The following is a 27,308-nucleotide window of genomic DNA, read 5'->3' on the forward strand; positions in this document are numbered from 1 at the left end:
CATCTGCCCCTCCGCATGTTCCGCAATCCGGCGAAATCAGACTTTCCAACTTCGCATAGAAGGGCGCAACGGAAATACAAAAGTTGCGTGGAAGCCATCGGATAAATTCTCTCTTCCCAGTGAGCAGTCTTGCACAGAGACATTGTGAGCGTTTGCATTGAGGAGCGTCGGCTATTCAGTGTCACGGCTAATCGTCTGGCCCATCTATTTCATCCGAGTATTTTGGGCGTCGTACCGCGTTCACCTAAGAATAGCGAACACTCTGGCTGTTCGAACACTGGAGACCCGCCAGATGGCTTTCTAGTCTACTTATAACGTAGAAAACACTAAATATTCGCTTCTGGGCACGAACTGCTTTATGTCAGCCAGTAGAGAAATCATCAAAGTTTGTGTGTATTTATATAAGTGTAAATCTATGTCGGTCTCACGGTGGCCGCCGTGCCTGCTGGCCAAGGGCTTTTACAAGTAAACACTGAGCGGGAACATAAATACTCGGCCCACCTATGAGCGTCCCTTTATTAGGTGAGAGACAAAATAAAGCCTCATAATATTTGCCAGTGGAAGGCTTCGGTAAGGGTTTCCTACGCAGTGCACGGTCAAATTTGTAGTCGTCAATGTGAGTGGTGGAACCGCATCTGGATATGCAAATCTATTAGAACGCACTTTGAACGTAAATCAGTAGCGTAATTTCTGCTCATTATACTGTGCGACCATGGTTGTTAACCCAACGCCTCGGAAAGTCACTAGGCAAAAACGGTGTTGATCGTGGCTTCCCGAAACTCCTCGGGCGTGGTAGAGGTCAGCTATGGTCACCGTTCTTCCCTGTGTTACTTGTCACACAATCCATCTCATCCATACATGAAAATTTTTTCGTGGGTGCTTTCGTGCTGCTTTCACTGCATCGCTTAGAGCGATTGTCGGGAACCAAACCAAAACGAAACTAACGCTGTTACGTGATTTCTTATGATGCTCAGTCGTCGTGCAAAATATGTCCATTAAAATTGCATCACATTTTTCGTTACTGAATAGCCGGCGCTTTCGCTGCCGTGTCGTCTCTGTGAGTGACTTCCAGTTTCCGTTGCATACCAAGCAACCGATTCACAGACCCGAGATACAACTCACATCATCATCACAAAAACTTGCTGATTACGTTTTACTATAGTTTTACTATAGTTTTACTATAGTTTTACTATGTCTGTCCTCGCTCACCTTCTTCTTCTTCGTCTTTTTTTTCTCGGTCATATACTCTCGTGACGCCCGCCAATCATATGCTTACGTCTTTATGAGACCGAAACCGGATCTCAACATTCCGTCTCGTTTTTCTCGAAAGCTGGGACACTCTTTTGGACGAAATTTAGCCTTTGGCATCTACACGTAACTTACAGTCGAACGCAACTCTGTTCTTAAAATGTATCGACAGCTCCAGACTGTTCCCTTAATTACGCTGTAAGTCAGAACAGTAGCATTTGAAGAAGGGACGGAGATTGCAATCGCTGTGGGTTTCTTCATCTAACTGGGCAAATTGGTTTCATTATAAATCCTTCCCGCTCCTTTAACGATATCCTCCAAGCGCTCATTAGACGACGATGACAACAGTAGATGTGGAGGGAGAACTTACCCCATTTCAAGAGGAAAGCAGTTAAGTAATGCACGCCAGTTACAAAGAGTCTTGGTTAGTAATCAAGTTACTTGTGACTGGTAACTATTTACCGCTTTCGGTGAAACTAGGTGTACAATAGAGCTAAGTTACGCATGTAGAGCCATATTTTTTCCGCGTGGTTCCATGTCCTGAACGACTTTCCTATCGTGAAGATTATGTCTGCTAGATTCAACCTTGGCGTTTCTTTCAGCGCCCTTGTGGAACGACTTGTTCGTGATGGAAGATGAGAGCCGAACCGACACCGAACCTGAACCGAAAACCGCTATTAACCGATATTTATTTTTATTTTTTTCACCTACCCAAATTACCGACTGTGGGAGAAACTTAAGGTATGCCACATAGAGGGGTGGCTGATGTATGCCAACGACTTTCATATGCCACACGTTAAGAATAAAACAACTTGTAGAATCACAAAGAGGCGTCGGAAAGGACAAACTTTACTCTGGCGATCAAATTTAGTCCTTTTGGAGACTAAATGAATTTCCACAACCATTATAGTCCCTTTCTGGACTAAATGCATGAGGCTAAATGGATTTTGGGAAGTGTATGCTTTTGCGTGCAGCTTAGAGACACGCGCGCACACACACACATGAATGGGATGATGATGTGATGGGTCATTCACAGCCGTTCATGCTTAGAGAATGACTGAAGTAAAACCGCTAAAAACACAACACGAAGCAAACGGACGACACACACAACACGGAAGAGACAGGATTAGTTCTCTACTTACAATTTTTGCGAACCTGTTAAGTGCACTTATCCTGCGCAATTTTGAATTGAATTGTGAAATCAAAAAGAAAAGAGAGAGAAATTTAGCCCGTCACCCGACGAATTCTGCTGGTCTCTGACTAAACTTTACTCCCAACTCCGAAAAGGGAAACCTACTATAACTCTTCCCTCCCCCTTTTCACGCTTACCACTCCCGAACTTCGGCAAGTGCAACGAAACAACATCAACAATAAATGGAGGGGTGATGATGACAAGGAAACGCGATGACGACTACAACGAAGAACTGGGTAACACACGCCTTACGCGCTTGCGTTGTAGACTGTCTTCGTAGCAGCAAAACTTTAAAGTTTCGAAGTGCCGAAAACGCCTCTCTCGTTGGACTCCCAGGTGCTACTACCTCTACGGTATCAAAATTTCTATTGTCCATATGGTCGAGGGAACATTTCAATTCTCAATTTCGAGGTCCGTGTCCTGTGCAGTGTACGAGGATACATCCCGTTGATTGTTTGATTGGTAAAAGAAAAAATTGAGATGTGTTCCGTATACTCTCCATCGACACACTTTGCTGGGTCAGATGTGCCAGAAGGAATCAATCACTCAATCTTGTGTAGTAGGGATGGGCGACAATCGGCTTGTAGCCATGCCTCCTGCATACGTCCTTCGTCAGCGACCTCAACAGATTCTTAACGCCTGTCTTGGCAATATGTCACAAGATGTTTGGTTGACGATAGTTGTGCTGTAGAAGGCGCTGCTGGTTGCACCGTTTTTACGCCTTCCTTGCGCAAAAGTTGAAAGGTACACAAAATTAACTATTGCGGCAATTCGGGTTTGGCGTATCTCTACGACACACTTACATGAATAGGGATTGCGCATCTTCTGCGCAGTTCCCGTATAGGCTATAGATAGTCCGAGAAATATTTTGTTCTACATGTTATCGTCTCACCGTGGTTAATTACCAAGTTCCATCATGCCGCAAAATATGAGCATAGACTTACGTGACAACGACCTCTTGTGTCGCAATAATCATTTATTAATCGGGAGTACTTTTTGTACTGTTCTCCGCTATGCTTTCTATTAAAGATGCACGGATACCCGTCGTCAGCTGTTCGAGTTGCGGTAATTTCTATAATTCAAACATTTACTGGGCACAGCTCGTCATTACCGTCGCGCTTTGCGCGGTCGTTCTTCGTAGAATTTGCTTTTAATATGCATTAGGAAGGCGCAGCAGTAGCCTTGATTGTGTTTCACGCGTTTTCAAGGGTACACTCTAAAAACAGAACTTCACCGCATAGCACACTGTACGCCAACCATTGCCACGAATGATAAGGTTATCGCTTGTGAATGGGAGGCAGAGGAAGGCGTACACCTTTTTGTGGCATTTTCATATATCCAAATTGCCACAAAAAGGCGTGTACCCCCCCTCTCTCTCTCTCTCTCTCTCTCTCTTCGAATCAGAAGCGATAACCCTATCATTCGTGGCAACGGTTGGTGCACAGTGTGCTATGCGGTGAAGTTCTGTTTTTAGAGTGTAGGTTTAAAGCCCCACACTCTTAAAAATGAACCTCACCGCATAGCACGCTCTTAGCCAACCATCATCTCGAATGATATTGTTATCTGCACTGATTTGTTGAAAACAGGAGGCGTTCGCCTTTTTTATGACACTTATGCTGCTCATAATTGTCACAAAAAAGGCGTACGCCTCCCGTTTTCGACAAATCAGGGCATATAACAATATCATTCGAGATGATGGTTGGCTTGGAGCGTGCTATGCGGTGAAGTTTATTTTTAGGAGTGCATCACTGTAAAAACAGAGCTTCACTGCATAGCACGCTCCTAGCCAACCATCATCCCGAATGACAAAGTTCTGTTCCTTGATTTGATGAAAACAGGGCGTACCCCATTTTTGTGGCAAACTGAACTGAATAATGCCACAAAAATGGCATATGGTCCCCACACTCTAAAAACAAGGGGGTGGGGGTAATGGTAGGATCGGCTCGCCGTTGTCGGCCACACAAATGTTGGCAACGTCATGACTGACGTCCTGGGGAATGTGCGTCCTGGACCGACTTCTAAGGGAATTGTGCCGACATATGTCCGAAAGTGTTCCAAAAAAGGCTTCCGCTTCCCGTTTTTAACCAATAAGGGGACAGAACGATGTAATTTGGGATGTCGACTGGCTAAGAGCGTGGTATGTGGTGAAGTTCATTTTCAAGAGGCCATGTCACGTCGAAACTGGGAGGTACCCGGGTTCGAATCCCGGTGCCGGCTGTGCTGTCTGGGGTTTTTCCTGGGTTTTCCTCAAACGCTTTCAGATATATGTCGGCACAGTTCCCTTAGAAGTCGGCCCAGGACGCACATTCCCCCAGGGCGTGAGGCGTGATGTTGCCCACATACGTGAGGCCGACAACTACAAGCCCTATCACCACCACCACCACCACCACCACCTCATTTTCAAGAGTGCAGATCGGAAATCATCTTGAGGAGGTTAGGAACATCAAATTCGCTGCAATATGGGAGAGCGTAGTCAATGACGAAATCAAATTGGAAAGAAAATGCCCGAGCTGTCATTGAGAAGTAGATAAATACGGAAATAACTACAGCCCTCGTTAGGCAGGCCTGCACAAACCGCTGGCTCTTTTCTACTTTGCTACTTTTTTTTTTTTTTTCATGATTATCCTCTCCGCTTTACTACAGCCAATGAAACTTTCCTTACATTCGGAAAACAATAACTTTATGGTGATGATTGGGGAGTTTCATCGCCAGGAGCGATACTCTACATTCTAAAAACAGATGGTGGTGGTGGTGGTGCTAGTGAAAGAGCTCACCGTTGTCGGCCTCACAGAGGTTGGCGACGTCACGACTAACGCTCTGAGGGGAATGTGCGTCCTGGGTCGACTTCTAAGGGAACTGCGCCGAAAGCTGGCACAGAACTTCACGACATTGCACGCTTTTGGTCAATCACAAAATGCAGAATGACATCGTTCTGCAAACTGATGGGTTAAAAACGGGAGGCGTACGCCTTCTTTGGAGAACTTATGCAGTTCCAAAAAAAGGCGTACGCCCCGCGCCTTCCACAAATCGGAAGTGATAAAGGAGTGCAATAGTTGGCCCCCACCGTGCTATGTGGTGAAGTTCTGTTGTTAGAGGGCGTTCCGCTGAAGCAGGAAACCTTGTTCTCTTTCTTCAGGAGGCAGGTCTTGCTCAACGACCCCTCTAACACTTTGCACTCCCCGACGAAGTCACGCACCCTCAGCGCGTCTCCACCCTTCATCCTCCATCCGTCTTTTTTTCTTTTCTTTCTTTTTTTTGCTATAGTCGTGACGACGCCCACTTCTGTGTGACCAACAAGGGCGAGCCGAGCCTGCCATTAGCCCCCCACCCCTCTGTTTTTAGAGTGTACCCTGCGTTGCTGGCGGTGAAATGGAATAACGAGTCGCCTCACAGCATATCCTCACAGTGAGGACCCAAGTCCTACGATGTCCAAAAACTTTAGAACTACTTTCAGGGCAGAGCGTTGGTGGGCAGGATTTGGTCATGGACCTAGCAATTTCGATATCGTGAGAGTGCGAGAGTTCAGAAGATTTGGGGACACTGAAAGTAGGCATCTGAAAGGTTGGTATAGTGTGGGCAATGTAGAAAGATGTGTTCTATAGATGTTCTAGACCACAGCAGTGACGGCATCTACATGCCGTCTCATGCTACGATGGGGGGGACGATGATGGGGGAGCACTTTCAGATATCCGTCATCAGACCGGCGGAGCGCAACAACTCCGCAAGAAGACGAAGGCCTTGCATCTGGTGGACAACGTTTGACGACGGTCCGAGGATTTTCGCGAGGTTGAACGGCCGTTTGTCAATACGTTGCATAGAAACTTCCATCAGTGCACACTCGTGGTGATACTGCCCACAAGCCAGGATGACATGGCAGAGGTAGCCGTGAACGTGAGCCGGGGCAGAAGGAAGACTAGGTGGAGCCGAGACGGTGTAAATGCAACGTTGAGCCTTATCCGGTGGATGAATGTAGTAAAGGGGCGCGATAGTCGCGAAGGAATTTCGGTGAGAGCGTGCGGGGTCTACATCCGAGCGAAGGGACGGGGCTATGTCGTGTCGGTTACTACCCAATAAAGGCGTACGTCCTCATTTTGAACAAATGAGGCGACCAGCTCTATTTTAACTCTAACTTACGCGTGTCCTTATTCCGAAACTCAGAGTTAAACGTACGCAGCAGGACGAACATAGACCGAACGAACAGAGAGACACTAACGCGGCATAGCGGGATTTCCCGTCAAACGGGGTCACATAGGGTCGTTTGGTAACACAGGGTTGACGATTGACCCCAATTTTAGTCTAAACTCGGTTAAAGTGTTATCTAGCGTTGGTGAAACCGGCCTCAGCATAGAGAAGCATTCTACAAAAAGAATATTATTTTAGCGAGCTCAAAAATCGAAGCAGTCGTATCAAAATGATCTCTGCCATATGAGCGGAATATCGCAAGGAATGGAATATGCGCCGCTTTCGCGCACTGATGCTGTGAAGTCGCGAGATGATCAGGAACAATCGTTCTTTTGTTTGTTTGTTACCTTTTGGGAAGAGCAAGCCGACATCAATGCTAACCTTTCCCTTCTCTTTTTTTTTCTTTGCATTAAACATATCCCCCCCGGGGGGGTGACGTGGGGATTTCGAGCGATCTGCCTGCCTAGATTGCCCCCCCCCCCCCCCCTCGACCAGACGAAAATCAACTAAGGAGTTTGTTGTCGGTTGCAATAGCGAGTTGCCCGAAAAGCTCCTACCCATATTTCACGCAGTGGGGGTCGACGCGGCTTATTACAAGTTAAAACGGTTCAAAGATTGTCACGGACATAGATAGAAAAAAGGAGAGGTAAGTAATTGACCTCCCTTCCTCCCCTACACCTAGATCACGAGGGTGGAAACTTGGGCTAGTTGCTAACGTATGGTATAACTCAACTAAGGGAGAACAAGGGCAGGCACACGAAGAAGCGCTAACTTCCAACTGACTTTAGTATGGCTGTAGCACTAACACAAAAAGAACTGGTATTTCTGAGAACCTGATCTTTTACGCACGGCTTACTCAAAACCTGGAATTTCATTTATATGTGTTGTTTGATCCCAATAAAATCAGTTTGAAGTTAGTGCTTGTTCTTGTATCTGTCCTTGTCCTCCCTCGGTAGCGCTGTCCCATCCGTTACAAATCTAGAGTGCAACGCTTCATAATATTGTGGGCGTGGATTTTTCTTAAATTTGTTTTCTTGGTTTACCTGCTATTGCGCGCTCAACGCTTGACCATCCGGTCGTTGGTGATAATGCCGAGGTTACGCTAAGTTGGGGCGTTTGAATTCTACCACCGGCTGCGTTGCCTTAGGGTTACCCCCGTTTATTATTATTATTACTATTTTTCTGTAGGCATACCAAAGGGATGTTCCCTGAGCTCCCCCTGAAGTCCACCATGGACGCATACTAACCTCTGTCTCCCATTCCTTCTTGCTGTCCTATATATGTTCACGTCTGTCCATAGCTGAGGGCCATGCATTGCTTCGCGGTACTAGCAGGAAATTTAAAGAGAGCTGAGCTGGCCTAAGCGACAGTTTCAAAGGATCACCGTCAGACGTCACCGAGACAGATGTCACGCAGATGCTGAACGCTGCCCCTAGTGACAAGGAGGGTTTGTGCTAAAAATGGCCGATGTCACCTCCGTTATATACTCCCCTGCGTATTGGTGACGGGGTGCAACAAGTAAGACTATGATCACTATATTTTGCCCCGGAATTCTACAAAGTTCGCTACCCGGAAACGACGTCAACCTTCTGTACTTTAACCGAATTTTGTGAGGCAACAGCTGGTATGATTTTTTTTTTTTTTTCGGTGGTGAAAAATTCCCAAATTCCTTTCCGAGCTAAACTGAAAGATGCATACTCTGAAACGAGATGGGTGATGGTGGTCAATCTACTCGCCGTAGTCGGCCGCGCTTCGGCGGGCAACATCACGACTGACGCAAGGGGGGGATAGTGCGTCATGGACCGACTTCACAGGGAACAGTCTTAAAACGTCTGAGGAAAACCAAGGGAACAGCCGGCGTCCGGATTCGAACCTCTAAAACGAGAACTTCACCACATGAAAGACCAATCACTGCACGTCAGGATGCCGTGATCGCTACTCACTTAACGAGTGACCTTTCTGTGACCGTTGGCGTAAATACAGAGTGTCCCAAAAAAGTATGCGCGTCCCATTTTAAAGAATGATGGTTGGCTAGGAGAGTCTTATGGAATTACCTTGTGTTTTTGGAGCGTGGTTTGACGGAAGTAGTAGATAAAGTAACGTAAAAATCAATATTCACGTGATTGTTGTTGATTTCCTTGACTTATTGAGCTCGTTTACGGACTTACTAATGTTGGCTAATTTAATTATGATTTCCCCAAGCTTCCTTTTTTTCTAACTTTCGTAGTGATTTCGCGACACTTTGCAATACGCGACGGTTGCGCTCCATTTTCCCTTACTAGAAAATATGCATGTGCGAATAATTATATTTTTAAAACCGAGGCGAATAGTTGTATATTCGGACCATATACACATGCAGAACATGTACGAATATAAACATGTGTACAGTATGTGTGTACAGTATAGATATAGTCGTACGGATCAGAATATGAAGTGGCGCTCACTTTGTTTTATGCCCTCCCTTGTGACGGCCTTATGTGCAGTTTCGGAAACATTCCAATATATTCGGCTTGGAACAACCATCGATCCGGTTCGGAAGTTCGATATTCCGTATTCGATTCGGAAACGTAATCGTACATAGCATTATTCGCTTCGGTATTCGAAAAGTTCGAATATTCGCGCATGCCTGCCATAAAGTCAAATACAGATAGTTCCGATATTTTACACCACCAGCCTATGAATCTCTGTACATGGAGATATACAGGTAGGGGGCCGCCTTACAGTACAACGCGTACATTTAGAAAAGACCGCTTGGTTGATGAAACTCAAACTATTATTGGATATTATTCAATCGGAATTATGGAATCTAAATTTCATGACGGAAACGAAGGAAATGATGACTCACAAGGATAATAGTTATTTAAAAGTCAGAGCGAAACAAGACAGTTCTTTATACTGCTTGCTGTATGAAAAACTTTTATACATAAAAAGGAGTGAAAGAGAGAAAAAAGGAAGATAGATAGATGCATATTTTATGCAGCCCGCCGTATAAACAAGTTCACTCTCGTTTTCTTTTTGCTTTTTTTATAATTGTGAGTCTTCCCCACCCTTTTGCGCAATATCGCACTTCGCGATTTTCGCGAGCACTTTCGCACTTGCACTCTGGTTTGTCAAAAGCGTAGACATTTCGTATGGCGCGAGTTTCGCAACATCCCCCCCCCCCCCATTCCAAGACATGCAAACTCACCTTGCCGTCCTATCCGAGCACACACCGGCCACTACAAACTTTCTTGGGACATGCTGGATGTAACAGATGATCCTCTCAAAAAGACATTCGTGAAACACAAAATGTTACGACCCGCGCGACAAAACACGTCCTTGTGAGCGCACCACATAAGGATACACGTGCCAGGAACGGACGTATTTTGGGTCCTCCCGGAGCGGTTCGTCAAGAACTCTCTCCCCCACCCGAAAAACTTTTCTTCCTGCCTCCAGGAGTCGCTCGAGTTGGACGTGCGTCGAACTGCCCCGCCCATCGTGGGAACAGCGCTGAGTTATTGGACGCCACGCTAACCGCCGCTATGTGACGTTGAGCGCCGTCGCGTTAGAGAGCGGACGCCGAAGTTCTTCAGGTGGCGTGCGCCGCGCGAGACGGACGCGCGCGGCGTTGCTAAGGGGCTCTTCGGAGACAGCCCGGGGGCCGCTTGAGGAACTGTTATTCGGGCGCGTTTGAATCTGTGTGCTCGAGCAAGCCGCGCTGAGGTCGCACCCTAATTGCACTACACTCTTAAAAATGAACTTCACCGCATAGCAAGCTCCTCGCCAACCATAATCTCGAATGATATCGTTATCTGCCCTCATTTGTTGAAAACGGGGGGCGTACGCCTTTTTTGTGACAATTATAAACAGCATAAGTGTCACAAAGAAGGCGTACGCCTCCCGTTTTCAACAAGTCAGGGCTGATAACGATATTATTCGAGACGGTGGTTGGCTGGGAGCATGCTACGCGGCGAAGTTCATTTCTAAGGGCATACGCGTCAAACTGCGAGAGGCCTTCCCTTCAATATTTTTGGGCCATCTTGGAACTGAATCCGAACCAGAACTAATGAAAAATACTGCCATAAAGCGATTCGACAAACGGTTCAGACTGTATTTTCTTGTCAGCAAAAAAGCGCTACGGAAAACAGGGAGGAAGGAGGAGACAAATGGCGTGGACGAGAAGCCAACTATGTATTGTTTATTCTTGAAATCTCCCGTTGGAGGGGGCGATGAACAACGAAGAAACAACAAAATCGGTGCAAATGTCACTTTAAGGTCCCTTTGCCAAAATGTGGTAAAAGGGAGGCGTGGACAGAGGACAACACGAAGGCATGAGAGACAGAGGTGTGAACGTGCGTCCTGGACCGACTTCATGGGGAGTTTTGCAGGCACCTCTGTGGAAAATTTACCGTTGGAGAACCTGAGATACGGTGGTTCTACCCGTATCTCAGGACTCTCAATCTCGACTGAGCTTCCGACATCACGGCGGTTCTATGTTCGGACATCCTCTGGGAGTCTCACATCTCCCAAACGTGTGTCCTTAGGACATCCTCTGGACGTCACTGTGTACTCTACGTTATTGAAGTACATCAGTTTCGTATCTGTTAGAAGGCTGCCAATAGTAGCTTTGAATGTAGTACTTCTCGGTTATCAACTCTCATAACTTCGTTCAGTTCTTGCTTATTTTACCGCTGTTGTTCAGTAGTATAGCAGGGGCGATACTACGCGTTTTAAACTGGCATAATGGAGAAATAGCAAAGAGATGTAAAAGATTAAGTCACGTCCCCAATAATGCACAGGATGCACAATGGATGTAAAACAATGAAGCTTTGTGTGTTTATTCTACACAAGCTTTCGTGTAGCAATGTACATTTCATCAGGCGCCTGAAGAAATGCATACTGCTAGATGAAAGCTTGTGCAGAATAAACATAGAAAGCTTCATGGTTTTACATTCGTTATACCTATAACGACGAAACGGGATAAATGTTTTGCACGGTCACTTGATGTACTTTTTGCTATTCTCTAAGAAAAAAGGAGTAATTTTACTCCTTTTCGGAACTAGATGCATTGCCACAAAAAAATAGTCCCTTTCGGGAGTAAATGAATGTCATAGAATGGAGACTGCGTTTAACGCTCTGCCCTAAGAGTCCCAGGTACATAATCCGTGTGCATGCATTGAAATACTTTGAATCAAACCGTCAACGGTGATATATCGAGTGGTATAAAAGGTTGCGACATACGTAGGGCACAACTTGCGAAGAAAGAAGCGTTAACCGTTTCTTACTCTGCGTGGTTGGAAAATTGCGAAGTTGGCTGAGTTTTACAGCCTTATGCCATCAAAGTGACCAAGAGCACATATTTACGTAGACTGCTGCATTCGGAAGACCATTTTCGAAGTTGAGTGACAATTCGCAGTCCTGAGGAGTAAATGTCGGGGGTTAGGGGACTAAAATGGGGAATAATTGGGCAGTCTAGGGGACTAGAAGCTGCAATTACTCCCCATTTCACTATACCAATAGATATGCATCGTCCCTTTCTCGCATTTTAAATTACTCGTGCCGTTTTATTTCGTTCATTGGGAGGAAACCATAGATGAGGCGATCCCCCCGATACGATTCGGGTGTACAACTGTTTACATGGAAACTAAGCTAGGAAACAAAGTCCAGACGGCGACCACGGGTCTTTGGGCTAAGGGGCCAACGGGCCGTAGGCAAAAGGGATTTCTGGGCTTCGCTTAATCCACGACCTGTACAAGGCGATTGGCCAATCAGCTACGATGGCAGGCATCATTAATCCTGGCCTCGTTAAGGCCGCTTCCTCCTCTCTTTGTGTGGGGCCAACTTTTCTCTGTGTTCGGGCAATAATAGGAACGTTTCTCCTTGGATAAAAATGGTATTGATCGATGCAAATCAATTAAATTGCTCAATGCGACTCCTAACTAAAAGTTTTTTTCCTTAGGAATTTACCGTGGGTGTGCCACATAATAATGATATTTGCGTCGCGAAACAGCCTTCACGATGCCACAGTCTCCGGATTAAATTTGCCCGTCAAAGGGTACTTGAACGTGCGCTGTAACATCAGAGCACTGCACAACGTATAAACGTTCCTGGCTGAGGACGCCTTGTTTAGGCAACTTGTACCCTGCCACCAAGTTGCTGGTGTCCTCGCCCGGGACTCTACCAAGTGATCCTGAGAGGCCTGATGGGGGTCATTATATGAAACCGATTAGCAATCCTGGTTGCTGATGGGTGAATGGAGTCATTACTTTGCAACTTGATATCGATACACATTCGCTTGCATAGGAAGCTTCGTTGTCGTCCACAATAAAAGAAACAAAGAAAAAAAAGAGAGAGAGAGATCCCTTCGCTGTTGGCAGTCACGACAATCTTTCCTTCGTCCTCCCCTTCAGGTGATGGCCACTATTTCACTACTTAGCCACGTTGTCGACACATAAGATAAAACCATCAGATGCTGATATCATCCTCCAGCATAGAGCTGCCAACTCAGATGCAGGTATTTATTCCAATTTCTATTATAAATCATCTGCACGCAGTTTCTGCAGACGAAATCTCAAAATACTATCAGCAAAGGCTACGGAACTGATAAGATAGTAAACTCACGTTAAAAGCGCTAAAATTGGACTAGGACGAAACACGAACCACACGCACCAAGCGCCACTCTGAACAGTTTGTTAAGAAAAAATTAGTTAAATTCAAGAACGGAATATGATTATAGGGAGTGACTTTTTCGGGTTAAATGCTTTTCTCAGATTCAGGGGGTAAAAATCGGGCACTATTTTTAGATCTGTAGTTTGGGGAGAAATCGGGCCATAATTGCGCCTTCGGGTGTTACCCGGTGTTTTTGTTTCTCCTCTTGTCTATTAAGTCCTTTCCTAATCTTTCTGTTTTCTTTTTGTGGATGATCTACCAGCGCTAATCACCGAAGGCATAGACAGTGCTGACACACATGGGTGTATTGCTTGGAAAGTAAGTGACCCATTCTTACGTGTGTTACACGTGGAACCCTTTGTTCGTCTTCAGTGGAAACGTCACTTGAGGATTTTATTGTGACTGGAATCCGGGGAGAAACCGGGTTTAACCGGAATTGGTCGGAGGTCAGTTCGAGGGGGAATAACCCTGCGGAATTGGGTTTAACCCGAAAAAGTCACTCCCTAAATATGAATAACAGAACAGTTTAATAATTTATTCACAGAACAACAGAGATCATGCCGACAAATAGGTTATCTCGTTTTCACCCAATATTTTTTTATAGAATGAGTTTATGATGACATGATTATGATGATAACAGGATAAGTTTATTGTTACACCAACTGTCCCAAAAAGCGGTCCTAAACTGATAAAATAGCGTAAACGCAAGCTAGCTGGTGGACGAACTGCATGACGAAACAAGCCTAAGCAATGGGCAACACAAATTCTGTCTGGAAATCAGTTTTCCTGCTCGAATTCCCACGCACATTTGTGGGTATTGTCTGTATATAATTGTGGTTCTGTGTGAAGTAAAAGTGTTTTGCTGGTTTGAGCTTCGTTATGTATTTTCGTCAATTTCTAATTCGTGTTGCCCATCGTTCAGACTTGTTCGTCGTATTTCCTCTGACTTTTAGAGGAACCGGCAAGATTTGGCAAGTTTGGGTTTCGCGATAGAGTAGGTGACGCGCGCGCGAGCGTTCGTCTCACAGTACACTTTAAAACCAGGGGGGGGGGGGGGGGGGGGGGGTGTAATGACAGAATCTGCTCGCCGTTGTTGGCCAAACTGAACTTGACCACATAGCGTGGGGCATAATCACCACATTGGGGCATAATCGCTTCATCGTCGTTATGGTCGTTACGAGCTAACCAGTGGCGGGAAATTCAAAAAGATGGGCACGTGACATTGCGCGTGACGTATACCACGCCCTTCACGTATCGCGCGAAAAGCGCCGTGCACATGTTTTATCACGTGCCCTTCTCGACGAGTGCCCCGCCCCTCGTTAGCTCGTAACGCGTGCAAGCGATTAAGCCCCCCAGTCATTGCACAGAATGATACCGTTATCACTCCCTTGATTTGTGGAAAGCGTGGGGCGTACGCCTTTTGGTGACAATTAGCACACACACACACACATATATATATACATTGGATGATGATGAGGTGGGCGATTCACCGCCGCACAGCTTCATAAGTGTCACAAAAAGGCATATCTCTGCCGCTTTCAACAAACCAGAGGAACGAACGATGTCATTCGGGATGATGGCTGGCTACATTCTAAAAACAGAACTTCACCACATAGCACGGTGAAGGCCAACCACTGCACAGAATGGTACCTTCATCACTCCCGATTTGTGAAAAGCGCGGGGCGTACACTTCTTTTGGAACTGCATAAGTGTTCCAAGAAAGGCGTACGCCTCCATGCAGTTCTTAACCAATCAGGGGGCAGAACGATATCATTCGGGATGGTGATTGGATAAGAGCGTGCTATGTGGTGAAGGGCCGTTTGCTTAGAAGTCGGCCCAGGGCGTCAGTCGTGACGACGCCCTATCCTGCGAGGCCGACAACGGGGAGCGCTTTCCCCGCCACCACCACCCGGGCCGTTTGCATAAAAGCTGAGTACCAGACTCGTACTTATTCTCAGTATCTACTGAGAATGAGAATGAGACTCGCACTCCACTTTTATGCAAACGGACCCTGTTGTAAGAGTGTAAGGGCGGAGGTGTATTCTCCGGTCTAGTGATTCTGGTGTTGGCAACCTAGAAGTCAAGCTAGGCAACCTAGAAGGCAATAGGAGGCAACCTAGGAGTAACAATGTTGCCATCAGGGAACCAGACCCCACGTACCTTCATGCGTACTGACCTCTCCCTGTTTTCAAACAAATGACGTCATAGTGTTCGACAGCGCCACCAATTTGGTAGAGTTGAACTACGCTCGAAGCTAGAGGCGAACAAGGTCGCGCCCGAAAGCCACGGTCTTGAGGGTATTACGATGGTCCCTGAAAGGAACCCGACATTCGGTTCTACTTTTCTTTCAGTAGGAGGCAGCGAACAAGTGCCGATTCGTGGAACCCAGCCCTCCCCTTCCGATTGGTTTCGGTTTCGGTCTGCCTACCAACGTCATGGTGACGTTTCTCTGAGGTCTATCCATCAAAGAAGTGGTGAAAGAACCTTCCTCCGTAAATTTTGGCTGTGCAGGTTGCACGATTAACGTTTAAATAATGACGGGTATAACATCTATGCTGTCTCAGGGGCAGTATTCAATGATCTTTGAAACCAATGACCATTGAAAGTGTACGTAAGGCCATCAAGCGTGTAACGCGTCAACTTCTCCCTGACAAGTTGACACGCTACACACTTGATGACGCTACGTGCATTTTCAATGTCTATTGGTTTCAATTATCATTGAATACTTCCCCTGTGATAGCCTGGGTATTCTTCTTTGACTGAGATGTCGTTCTGTAATCCTTTCGGAGAGAGAATCCGCGGGCACGGTGGGAGTGCCTTTCAGGAGGCTCCTTACGCTGATCCTACTTCACACTCTACTGCTTACTTCACAGCAGCAGATCGGGAGGTACCTTCAAGGTCACGTCTCTCTACGCCTTACTCATGTTTCGGGTGTGAATTTGTAAATGAAATTCACCGTGATGAGTCTATTTTTCATAGACGCTGCTTTGATATACTGCTTGTCATTTCATTCTCCTATGAAACTAGACATTAGTTTTGTACAACGTGGCATAGATTGAGAGAGAGAGAAAAAAAAAAGAACATGTTACTAGAATATACCTACGATTTCAATAACGGAAATTAGACAAGATTTTGAAAGCAGTAGATTTACTTCGGAGTCGCGCTTTACGAAATATATGATGACAACCATACTAGAAGAACGACCTTGAGAAATACGAGGACACAGACACGAGTTTTTAGTCTTTGTGTCTTTGTGGAGAGGATCCTTCTGGTGTGAATGTTCACAGCTCGCCTCCATCCTTTCAGTCTTTCCTGCAGCCTCATATTTTCAGATAATTTTTAATCCCTTTCGCGTCTCGAGCGAAGATATATAGGCGATTTGTGCCGTATTATGTGACGCATGGAAGATAAGCAAACATTTTTCGCCGTCTATAGCGAGCGAAGTAGAGAGGGAGCCCCAAATTAATGACGTTTAGCATCCATCAAACGGCGTGGTCGAGAGATGCCAAAAACAGACGAACAATCTCTATTTTATAGCCATTATTCGTCGTTTGTGGACGAACGGCAGGAAGGCACGTTTTAACGTGTAATACACTCGTGGCCATGGAATGCGGGAAATGTTGAAACCGCTCAGGGCGTGGACGTGTGTATCCTGAGCGTTGGGCCTCGATTTGCCTTCCAGTGCGAGTTTTCAAAACAGTACCGAAATTCATATACACACACAAAAAAAAAGAGAAAGAAAAACAAATGAAAGAAAAGAAAGGAAAAGGTGCTGAGGTCATACGAGCAAAACAGCAATAAAAAGGAGACCGTCCGACTTACGGTTCCATCCGCGACAGATAATCCACGAAGTCATCCCTGCTGTGTGTAATTGCGAGCGAGTTTTTCTATGTCTTATATATGCTGTCCTATGGAATGTCCCGTAGTCTACTGAGCTCCCAATCAACAGCTCATCTGCACGAAGTATGTCTGTGGGACATCGTATCATATGCGGCTACAGCGCCTGTATTGCTAAAAATAGCAGTAATTTCGAATATCATTCTCTCTCTCAAGAAGCGATAGAAGAACAATGAGGTCTATAGCGCCGTTGTTGTCTGACGGGACTTTAATTAAAACCGCGGTAATGGAGGTTCAATTTTCGATTAACGGAAGGCTAATTAGCTTAAGAAACGATCAACGTCTGCTTCCAGCTAAAAAAAAAGGAAAGGGAAACAAAACTGGTCAATATACGCAGAATTAATTAAATCGATCGCATTTCACGGTTAATTTCACCGCCACTCCCTGAAATAACACTGACGTTTTTAACGAACTTAGGCGCCAAATATGTTACCGCGTTAAAATCGCTATACTAGATAACGTGACGACAAAGAGAGCAATTTCGGCTTATGATGTTTGTGAAGGCATTGAGTGGTAATGTAGCTGTCATTAGGGCGACAAGTAGCTCTAGCAATGCACTTGGACACGAAAAAAAAAAAAAAACGAAATGAAGAAATATAGTTCACCGTGGCGCAGAGAAGCGACTAAGGAGAAGCAACTGAGCGACGTGTGGACGAAGACGGATGGAGAAAGACCCGCGTGAATAAGTGTAAGACGGGTGGGGGTGGGTTGGGGTTTAATATTAGTCCGGGGAAGACTTCAAGGGGCCGATCATCGTCCAGAGAGTCTGCAGAAACCTGAAAGAGCGCAGAATTTTATGCAATTCCGCCACCTTTCCTGCGCCTTGAAACCAGAACTTCACCGCATGACACTCTCAGGGAGAGAGGTAGCTGCACTCCTAATTCAGAACTTCACCGCATAGCACGCTCTCAGCCACGCCTTTTTGTGACACTTATAAAGTTACGTTAATTGTCACAAAAAGGCGTATGCCCTGCGCTGCACTTTCCACAAATCAGGAGTGATAGCGGCATCATTCTGTGCAATGGTTGGCCTTTGCCGTGGTGAAGTTCAGTTTTAAGAGTCTGGGATGGACACTTTCAGAACGAAGTGGTATTCCGAATGATATCGTTCTCTCCAATGACTTGTGGAAAATTGCAGGCGTACACCTTTTTGTGATACTGTTCATTTACGTTAATTGTCACGGAAGCGGACAGACACATAAAAACAAAAGATAAGTTGAAAAAAAGTGTATAACACAGAAAAATCTGGACACCGGAGACGGCAAGGCTCGGAGATCCAGGTTGGTAACTTTTCTGGAAGCGCAAAGATAACTTTTCTTCGGTCGCTTTCTTTTTCTTGTGGTTGCCCTCGAACGTAGCTCCGTTGGCATCATGTTTAGCTTTGGCTTGGCTCGGCAGCTTTGTTACCATTTCATGAAATAAATAAATAAATAAATAAAAGTAAACAATGTCTTTCAATGCATGTGCAGAGCAAGGCGCTTCTCCTTCGCTACTCTCCTTCATCGCACACATGATCCCTCTATTGCCTTCTGTTTTGGGAACTGACGTTCTATCGTCAATAGTTAGAAAAGAGCCCGCCCAGCACGACTTTGCGCCTTTTTTTTCAGCTCTTTTGAGAAGCAATGCTTGTTTGAAATCGACAAGAGAGAGCGAGAGAGAGAGCGAATGTTTGATGCGCAAAACAAGAAACTAAAGAGCGAAAACGACGAAACCAGATAGCGCCAAAGATACCAACACAAGTGAAATGTATAGGTGCGCTTCTTTTCAGATAGCATTGAACCAAATAAGTGAAGGAAAAAATAAGTATACGTTGAACAAAAGAGGGGCACCGAACACGACATATCGCTCCGAGGGTGTTCCTTTTGCAGCTTCTTGTTTTCCCATTCGCTGTTACGGCCAATCGGGATCTTTCGTCGCCGAAATGATGCCAACGACGCTTTTAAAACTTGGATCGCTCTTCGGTGCGGTGCAGCAATGGACAGCTTTTGTGTAGGGTGCACTCGGGATATTCGAAGGTGAACTGCAAAAAAAAAGAAAAAAATTATCAACATTTTTAATAAAGTGAAAGAAAAAATTGTATTGACTATGTTCAGGAAGTTTGCCTGACAACGAGTTCGCCTTTACTTCGCGAACCCTGTTTGGTTCGTTTATTGTTATTGCTCACTAGGAATTAATTATACCCCGCTACACGTGTCGCGGAAAACAAGACTTCCTCATTATCGTATCGTTATCGTTGGGATGAAGAAGAGGAAGAGTTTGAGTTTGTTTATAGAAAAAACCCGGATGATATTGAATTCATCACCTGACGAAGCAGAAAAAGAAGAAGAGGAAAATGTTAGGGAGATTACTGCTTGAGGCGACTGTCTGCACCAGATGCAGAAGTTACAACTGTTGTCGCACGACTTCTCATGGTGCTCGGAGCCATAGCGATAAAGGTTTAAATAAAGTATTTTTTTTCATTCCTCATTAGAACCGTCAAGCAACTAGGGTTATGAGCGGTGTACAGACATGGACAGAGGATAACGGGAGACAGGATGGATAGTTTATGTCCTGGGTCGCCTTCAGAGGCATCTGGGCCGACAGACAGTCAGGAAAGTCTTCCGGAAAACCTCTGACGGGGCACAACTGGTGGAAGGATTTGAACACACCACCTCCCATTTCAATAAGAACAGCAGCCAATTACTTACAACTGAGCTTCCTTGCCAGCGGTCAGAGGCAGCAGCGCCGGTTACTCCTCTGCGAACTTGTCGAGTACCTCTTAGTGCATCTAGGGGGGGGGGGGGGGTAATGTCTTAATCGGCTCGCCGTTGTTGGCCACACTGAAGTGGGCTTCGTCACGAGTGTAGCAAAAAAGAAAGAAAAAATATGGATGGAGGACGAAGGGTGGAGATGCGTAGAGGGTGCGGGAGTCCGTCGGGGAGTACAAAGGGCTAGAGGGGTCATTGGGCAAGATCCGCTTCCTACAGAAAGAGAGGGAGAGAGAAAGAAAGGAAGGAAAGGTTTCTTGCTTTAGCGGAACGTTCGGCATAAGAACCACCGGGGTAGATGATGTCCGCTAGCGTTCCAGAACTGGAGTGAGGAGAGCCGATCTTGAATAGTTGAGAGTTGGTGAACGCAGATCCAGTGCACAGCCTATGGAGCATGGTCTGTATGCTTCGAGGAAGGTTTTTTCGTGGGAAGAAGGGGGCGATTATGGTGCCTGATGTCCCGTATCCCAGGGTGCCGCAGTTCAACAAGCAGCTGAACAGTCATTTGCGTGTCAGTGTCGTCCGGAGTTGGTAAACAAGGGCTGAAGCTCAGGTGTGCTGAGGACGCTACCTGATCCGCCGGACGCTAGCTGATTCGCCATGGGACGGAATCCATTAGAAGGCGATATATCCTCCGGTTATCGCCTTGCATTTTTAACAAATCAGGGGAAAGAACAATGTCATTCAGGATGATGGTTGGCTAGGAGCGTGTTATGCGGTTAAGTTCTGTTTGCTCAACGACCCCATAACACTTTGCACTCCCCGACGAACTCACGCACCCTCTATACGCATCACCATCCTTCATCCGTCTTCTTTTTTTTTTTGCTATAGTCGTGACGACGCCCACTTCTGTGTAGCCAACAACGGCGAGCCGAACTTGCCATTACCCCCCTCCCCCTCCGTTTTAAGAGTGCAGAATAAAATTTTGCGTACGGCATCTACGGCTCGCATTGGAACACGATCTCCAATGTCGACAACCACACAAAGGAATGTCTCTTCAAAAGTCATTTTAACACATCGTCCGCAGCATAAAACACTGAGGTTTCCATGTGTGGAAATTCGCATAAATATTATCGAGAGCGTTATCCCCCGAGAAGCTGAGCATCGCCTTAAGGAGCGATGAAGTTACAAAATGCGCGCCTAATAGCATTAAGGCGTCAGCTCATGCAAGATAATAAGCGTGCTTAAGGAAAAATGTGTGGGAAGATTAAATTGTGGCCTTAAATGGAGCGCAATAGGGTGCTATTAATTAGCTCGCTTCTATGCCATTTTTCTGCGGCTCTCCTTAATGATGGGACGGCCATTATGATGGGGTGTTTTTTTTTTTTTTTTGTAGGGTAACGATGCGGATTTATTTTCTTCCTCCTCTGTATGTTATATTTTTACGCATTCGTTGCGGTTTCTCAGTGTTTTCTTCAATTTACTCGATAAGTAAGCGATTAATAGAAGAATAGGACAAAATAGTGTGAGTGAGGAGAGGTTTCTGTCCCCATGCACTGAGACTTTCCGCTCCTGCATTAGCAAATAGTTACTTGTGGGTGTTATGCGTGAATGTAACACATGCGGTTCGATGCGTTCCGTGCGCGCGATATTTACCATAAACAATCATTAACGAAGCTTTTCTCTTTTTCTTGTTTCATTATGCATACGCATAATTTTAAATTAAATTTTGAGCATGTGCATACTTCGCTGCGTGATGTCTCTCTGCGGAGAACGTCTGGTCACGTGCAGTGTTTCAACATGCGCGCAACAGGAAACTGCGCTCGATATTTCGTGCACTATTCTTGTGACGTCACTAGTATGGCGGGACGGAACGTGCACGCGTCGGATCTCTGCTGTTTCATTTCCCGTAATAAGTCCGCTTTCTCAGCTAAACTAGTTTGGCATTCTCGAGGCAAGAACGTGTAAAAAATCCCATTACAAAATATTTGTTCGAGGGACATTATATCCATTACAAGGCCATTTATATCGTCACCTCTAAATGTTGACACACTGATGAAAATGGACACCATGCCTAAACACCGTCATAGCTGGCCGCTCTCTGTTCATGGTATCAGCAGCACCGACTGTATCTACAAGCTTCTTTAGCTCGGCTGAATGGCAGACCCTTCGATGTTCCTAAGGTTGTGGGCCCTTGGTCACCCGACCATCAGTTCCACGCCATGCAGGCATTTGTGCGATTTTGCGCAGACTCCAAGTTGGTGGGCACAGTGTGACTGACAATGTGTGTGAGCGTCTGACTGAGCCTCTTTGTCGCTCATTGTTCTAATTGTAGTTAACCATTTTTGTTTTTCTAAGTGATCTCGAATAGCTGGCTCTCGTAATGAGTGCCTATTTCTCTATCTTTTCCTTCTCAACTCAACTCAACTCGTTGCACGAGCCTCTGACGGCGAACAGTGGCGAACAGTTATCTCTACCTTACAGGAATTATTGAGTTCAAATTTTGGAAAGAGTCGACTGGGAGATATAGAAGCACCTGCGGTTGAAACCCGCGCTGATGGTTCGCAAACCTTGTTTCTCGCCGCTATTGTAAGTGACATGCGTGAATTTGACAGCCGTGCGTCCTAAATGGAACCATACTGGAGAAGCATAGAACTGGAGAAGAATCCAGTCTTGCCGCTTGACTTGCATTCCATTGCGATCACGGTGTCATGAATTTCTTTCTATCTTGCTCCTCGTGATCAGTCGAACATTTCCAATCTATCCATTCACTATGTATTCTATTGGGTCAGATTTACTGAGCGCGAATGAGAATCTCCCGAGCGTCGGGTTATTTGCATAATTTGTTTGGAAACTTGATTGATCAAAGCGGTAACCGAGCCTGATTATTGGCGACGCTGATTGCAAGACAAAAGAGCTTACACTGGAGTAATTTTTGGGGATCATATCATCGTTTCGTGGTATGGGTACAAGCTCTGTCGAGTAGTTTCATTCCAATACTGAAATTGTTCCGTTTTTTTGTTTATATCGTCTGTTAAACACGTCTGATGCTCTGTTCCAAGTGGCGAGATAAGGTGTTATGCAAAAAGCGCGAGAGATAGCTAATGTTTTGTAATCATGTAGTAGTAGTTGTTGTTGTTTGCGTTTCGCTAATATTGGGAAGTGATTTTAGAGTTTCACACTACTAAATGACCTTTGCAGGGAGCAGTTGTGCGAGTCATGTGTCCTATGTAGTGCACCGTTGCTACGTACATGTTAGCATATTGTTGAACAATACATTCACCTGTCGTGTCTGGTATGAAAGGTCCTCCTGACAGTCTCTTCAGGCTCAATCTCTTCAATCTCAAGTTCTCTGTTTCTTCGGTGGCGGCAGCGTGTTCTGACTTTGGAGCGAAAGTTTGGCTTACTTTGCTTTTGCTTTCGACAAGTTTATACAATTCCCAGTGACATGACAGTTCAGTCAAAGGACGTACACCGGAAGCTACAGCAGTGAAGTCATGGCGTGGAATTAAAGTTTAACTACAAGAGATTGGATGCGGGTTTGCTTGAAATGTTTTGCATGGTGAGTTTAAACAAGAAAGCTTGTAACACCATTTGTTTAGCTTTGGTATGGGTCCCACCATCGGAAAGGCTTACGCGCTGGAAGTGCCAAAACATTATAGCGGGTGATAGGTCGCCTACAGGACGACGGAAGCGAAACTAAGCTGCAAAGCTGTTTACCTCACATTGCAATGTGTACAAAAAAAAAAAAAAAATGCGGAACTTGACTGAGATTTACGTATATTCGTTGAACAGCCGCCATAATCGCGATATCAAATTCGGCCGCGAAACGCTCTGAGCCCCTGGTAAGCGTAGCTGCGCCGCCGTAGCAAACCACGGAAATGCCGCATTTTGTTCGTCCTGTTGGGAGCTCCTGACGTTCGTTTCGCGGTTCTTTTGCGATCGGAGCTTGATTTTCGCGACAAAAGAAATTGTACATTTTAGTGAAGTGTTTCCTGACTGTGCTACAGCGTGTCGCCGACTTTCTTTCGGCAACGCGAGTGTAGAATGCGTTCATTGGACGTACGACACACGGACAGACATCACAGACACAGCGTCAAACATCGACTGGTAATCGAGAGATGCGAAGTTCAAATCCCGCCGATATCCGGCTTTTTCGATGACTGTCATATTTAAATTGTTTCCAAAAGACGGGAAACTTATTCGCGCCGCGAATCCGTTTGGCTTACTTGGAGACAGGTGAAACAGGAGAAGTAGTGTGCGGCACAGTTTGTTGACGAATGCTTCAAAACAAATTCGGAGCAGCTATTACCCTTGTCTCGTCAAACGAAGTACATCAGGCCTAAATAAGGAGCGGTCCGTTCTGTATTTTCGCGGAAACGTAAGGTACAAATCTCCTCCACTTGGCGTTTCGTCGTACGCCTGATTCGCGCTGCAGGGTATGTGTGTGTGTGTGTGGGGGGGGGGGGGGGAGAAGAAAAATGGGCATGACCCCATCTCTCATCGGAGATGTCGCCTTCAGACTTCCATGAGATCTCCGAACCGAGCATTTTGAGGCGCTGTTCGGTATTCGCCGTGTTTGTCCCGCTCACTTGACTGTCGCCCATGAAGCTCGGGCACATCTGACGTCACGCGCTCATCAGCTTCTCCCGCAATGCTTTGCGATAGCGGGCGTGCTCCGTGAGCGACCGTGTCGGGCGGGCGGGCAGGCCAGCGGGCTCGTAATCGTCAAACATACGCCCATCCGTACACCGTACTCACAAAATACTGGTGGCAACCATAATTCTACGTAAAGTTTACACCTTGTTCGGACATGTTCCTTCAATTGGCAAATTTCGCTTCAGTTTCCCTTTAAAGTAACCTTGGCAGGTTTGAGAATTGCTTCTGATTTGCCACTCCGTATCCCCGTGGAGCCTCCTCGCAATTGTTGCGAGGCGGTGCAAAGTGGTACGGAATAATTCTTTAATTAATAAAGGCAAGGCGTAAACATATCTGGAACTGCTGGCGTCATCACTTCTGTGACAGTCGGAGGCAGCGGGGCCAGGGTTCGATTCCATCAAAATATTAGCATAATTGAAGGCGCATTTGCATGTGGCCGATGGTAATGAAGCGAACCGGCGCCAGATGGCCCCCGCATTGACACCCTGCTGCTATTGATGACCACCCTATCTGCCCGTCTTGGAAGCGACGCAGTTTTATGATGCGCAAAATCTAAACATTTTCTTGCGCCGTTTGACACGTTTATAAACTGGACGAGAGGTTTCTGCAAGTGTTGGGTTGCAAATTGAGATTGCATTCCACTGCAAGTTACGTGCAAATGTCATATTCAAAATTCCATCTAGTAGTGCGTCCTAACTCTTGAGATAAACAGGAAGAACGAACGACATGTTGAAATCCAGTTTCTGTTTCACGATGACATCTTGGCTGACCTCACAACTGCGTGCGAACCAGGTAAAGGTGATTGAGGACCGTTTAGAGATGCGATGAAACGTAATCGGCAAATTTCGTCTTGAGTCGGCTGCTCGATCTGAAAGTCTGAGAGAAAAGCGACAAGCTACTCACAGTGACACGACAGCGAAAGTTCTAGATACAACATTTAATAATAAATACTAGTCGGCAAATTTAATTGACATCTTTTACACGGTGGGTGTGAGCACCGCATGAAAGCGCGTGAAAAGCGTTTGTTTAGCTTTGGCTTGCGTTTGGTCTATCGCTTTAAGCCGCATCTGGAAAGTGAACAAGTTCACGCTCTCTCTCTTTTTTTTCTTTTTTGTCTGGCGTCTAGTGGTGCTTACAAGTCTTTATAACTTCATCGTGTGGACAACAGTGAGGATATTCTTCTAAAGGGAAAACTATTTTTTTCCCCGTAAAGATTTCGCCCAACTCGAGCGGAGAATTCTCAATGAAGGAGGACAGCAGATGGTTCCTCTCTGATGGATGACTCCGACGTGATGCGAAAGAGAACTTCCCCTTCGGATGGCCTTATTTCTTATTTCGGTGCTCGTTGTTTCACGGAAGCCTGTGCGTGAGTACACGATAGGATTGGTCGACGAGTCGCGTATTTTTTTAAACTGCTAAGAAATGCGGGCGGGCGAGTTTAAAGTTCACGTGCGTGTTCGTCGTGAGACGAAAAATAAACTGATCTGCAGACTGAACCGATGAATGGGTTTTCATCGAGCAATGTCGAATAATCTTGCGTTACGCGAGCATGATTTTGAGCTTATGGCCTAGTAGGGTGTAAGGGTGTTGTGTGCTAAAGATATTTGAGAACTTAGACAAACTGGCTCGGAGATTAGGCTAGATAAGAGAGAAAGGGAGTTAAATATGGCTGCATGTTTGGGCATTGTGCGAAACGCGTTTAAATGCGGTAACTTTACGGCGTCATTGCTCGCGGTCAATGTTTTGTCACGGGGTCCTTTAAAACTACGGAAGCGCCTACACGGTCGTTGGCTATCCCTTTCAAAAGATATGCTCCGTAGCGCTTATACACGGCATTTTTTTTTACCCATTGCATAATTTTATAATAAAATATGAGAGCAACTTAGATGAGGTTTTAATAGGTGGGTTACGCTGCCAGGCCGACATCCTGTAGGAAAATGCACGTAAGTACTGGTAGACTTGACTCTTGTGTAATTGCGTTTGCTGCCGATTATTTACCTAAAACCAACAAAGTTAACAACAACAAGTTAACAAAGAACGAAAAGCCGCGCGGTGTAATGTTGAACACGTTGCAATGGATGTAGACTGTGAGACCAGTGTAAACGTCCGGATAAAAGAACACAAAAATAGTGTAAAAAATAGGGAAGGAACTATTTATCTGCGCATAAGGGTTTGAGTGGCGATGGTGGTTTTAACAAAACAGCGATTAGGGGGCATTTTAAGATGCAGATCGAACATGATATTGGGAAGGCTTTTTTGATAACACAAACAGATTGCACGTATCTTAGCACTGAAAACAGGTCATTAACAGACAAAGAAAGAGATTATCTTTCAGAGTAAAAAGACCGGAATCTTTCACAATAAACCTGTTGACAGCGTAACGCTCGGAGTGCTGGTGTCTCTTTGGTACCCCTCTTTTTAAAGTTTTTAGTGCGTTTAGACACGACGACTCAATACAAACAAGCCCAAAGACCTAACACTCCTTTATTAACTTATTAATTAGATGTTTTCGTGGAAATGCGGGATAGTAGAATTGAAGCCAGTCATTATTTAAATCCACCCTCGTTTCTAAATATCCTGAAACCAACACGTACTTTGATATATAAATCGTTAAATTTTGCTATGCAAATGAGCCGAAAGCGAAACTCCACACCCGAAATCAAAGACCATTTTCTGGCCCAGATGAGCCGGATGTCGTGTCGTTTCTGCGCTCGGGAAGTGCGTAGTACTGGTTTCGGCTCATTTGTTATTCATCATCATCAATTTTTCTGTTGTTGTTTTTGGCAACTTATATCT

General features: G+C 45.6%; 1 protein-coding gene and 1 long non-coding RNA gene across 3 annotated transcripts in view; one reads left to right on the plus strand and one right to left on the minus strand.

Moving 5' to 3' along the window:
* LOC135395351 (delta-sarcoglycan-like) overlaps nucleotides 1–10,023 on the minus strand; it is a 71,598-nt gene extending 61,575 nt beyond the window's left edge. Inside the window, exon 1 of the mRNA XM_064626587.1 lies at nucleotides 9,810–10,023. The gene's annotated coding sequence lies outside the window, so the exon portion shown is untranslated. The remainder of the gene's footprint in view (nucleotides 1–9,809) is intronic.
* LOC135395352 (uncharacterized) overlaps nucleotides 1–25,836 on the plus strand; it is a 69,959-nt gene extending 44,123 nt beyond the window's left edge. For both annotated transcript variants that reach the window (XR_010423032.1, XR_010423033.1), the window contains exon 10: nucleotides 25,726–25,836. This is a non-coding gene — a long non-coding RNA (uncharacterized LOC135395352). The remainder of the gene's footprint in view (nucleotides 1–25,725) is intronic.
* Nucleotides 25,837–27,308: the final 1,472 nt, after the last annotated feature.

This window comes from Ornithodoros turicata, chromosome 5, assembly GCF_037126465.1.
Source record: "Ornithodoros turicata isolate Travis chromosome 5, ASM3712646v1, whole genome shotgun sequence".
NCBI lineage: Eukaryota > Metazoa > Arthropoda > Arachnida > Ixodida > Argasidae > Ornithodoros > Ornithodoros turicata.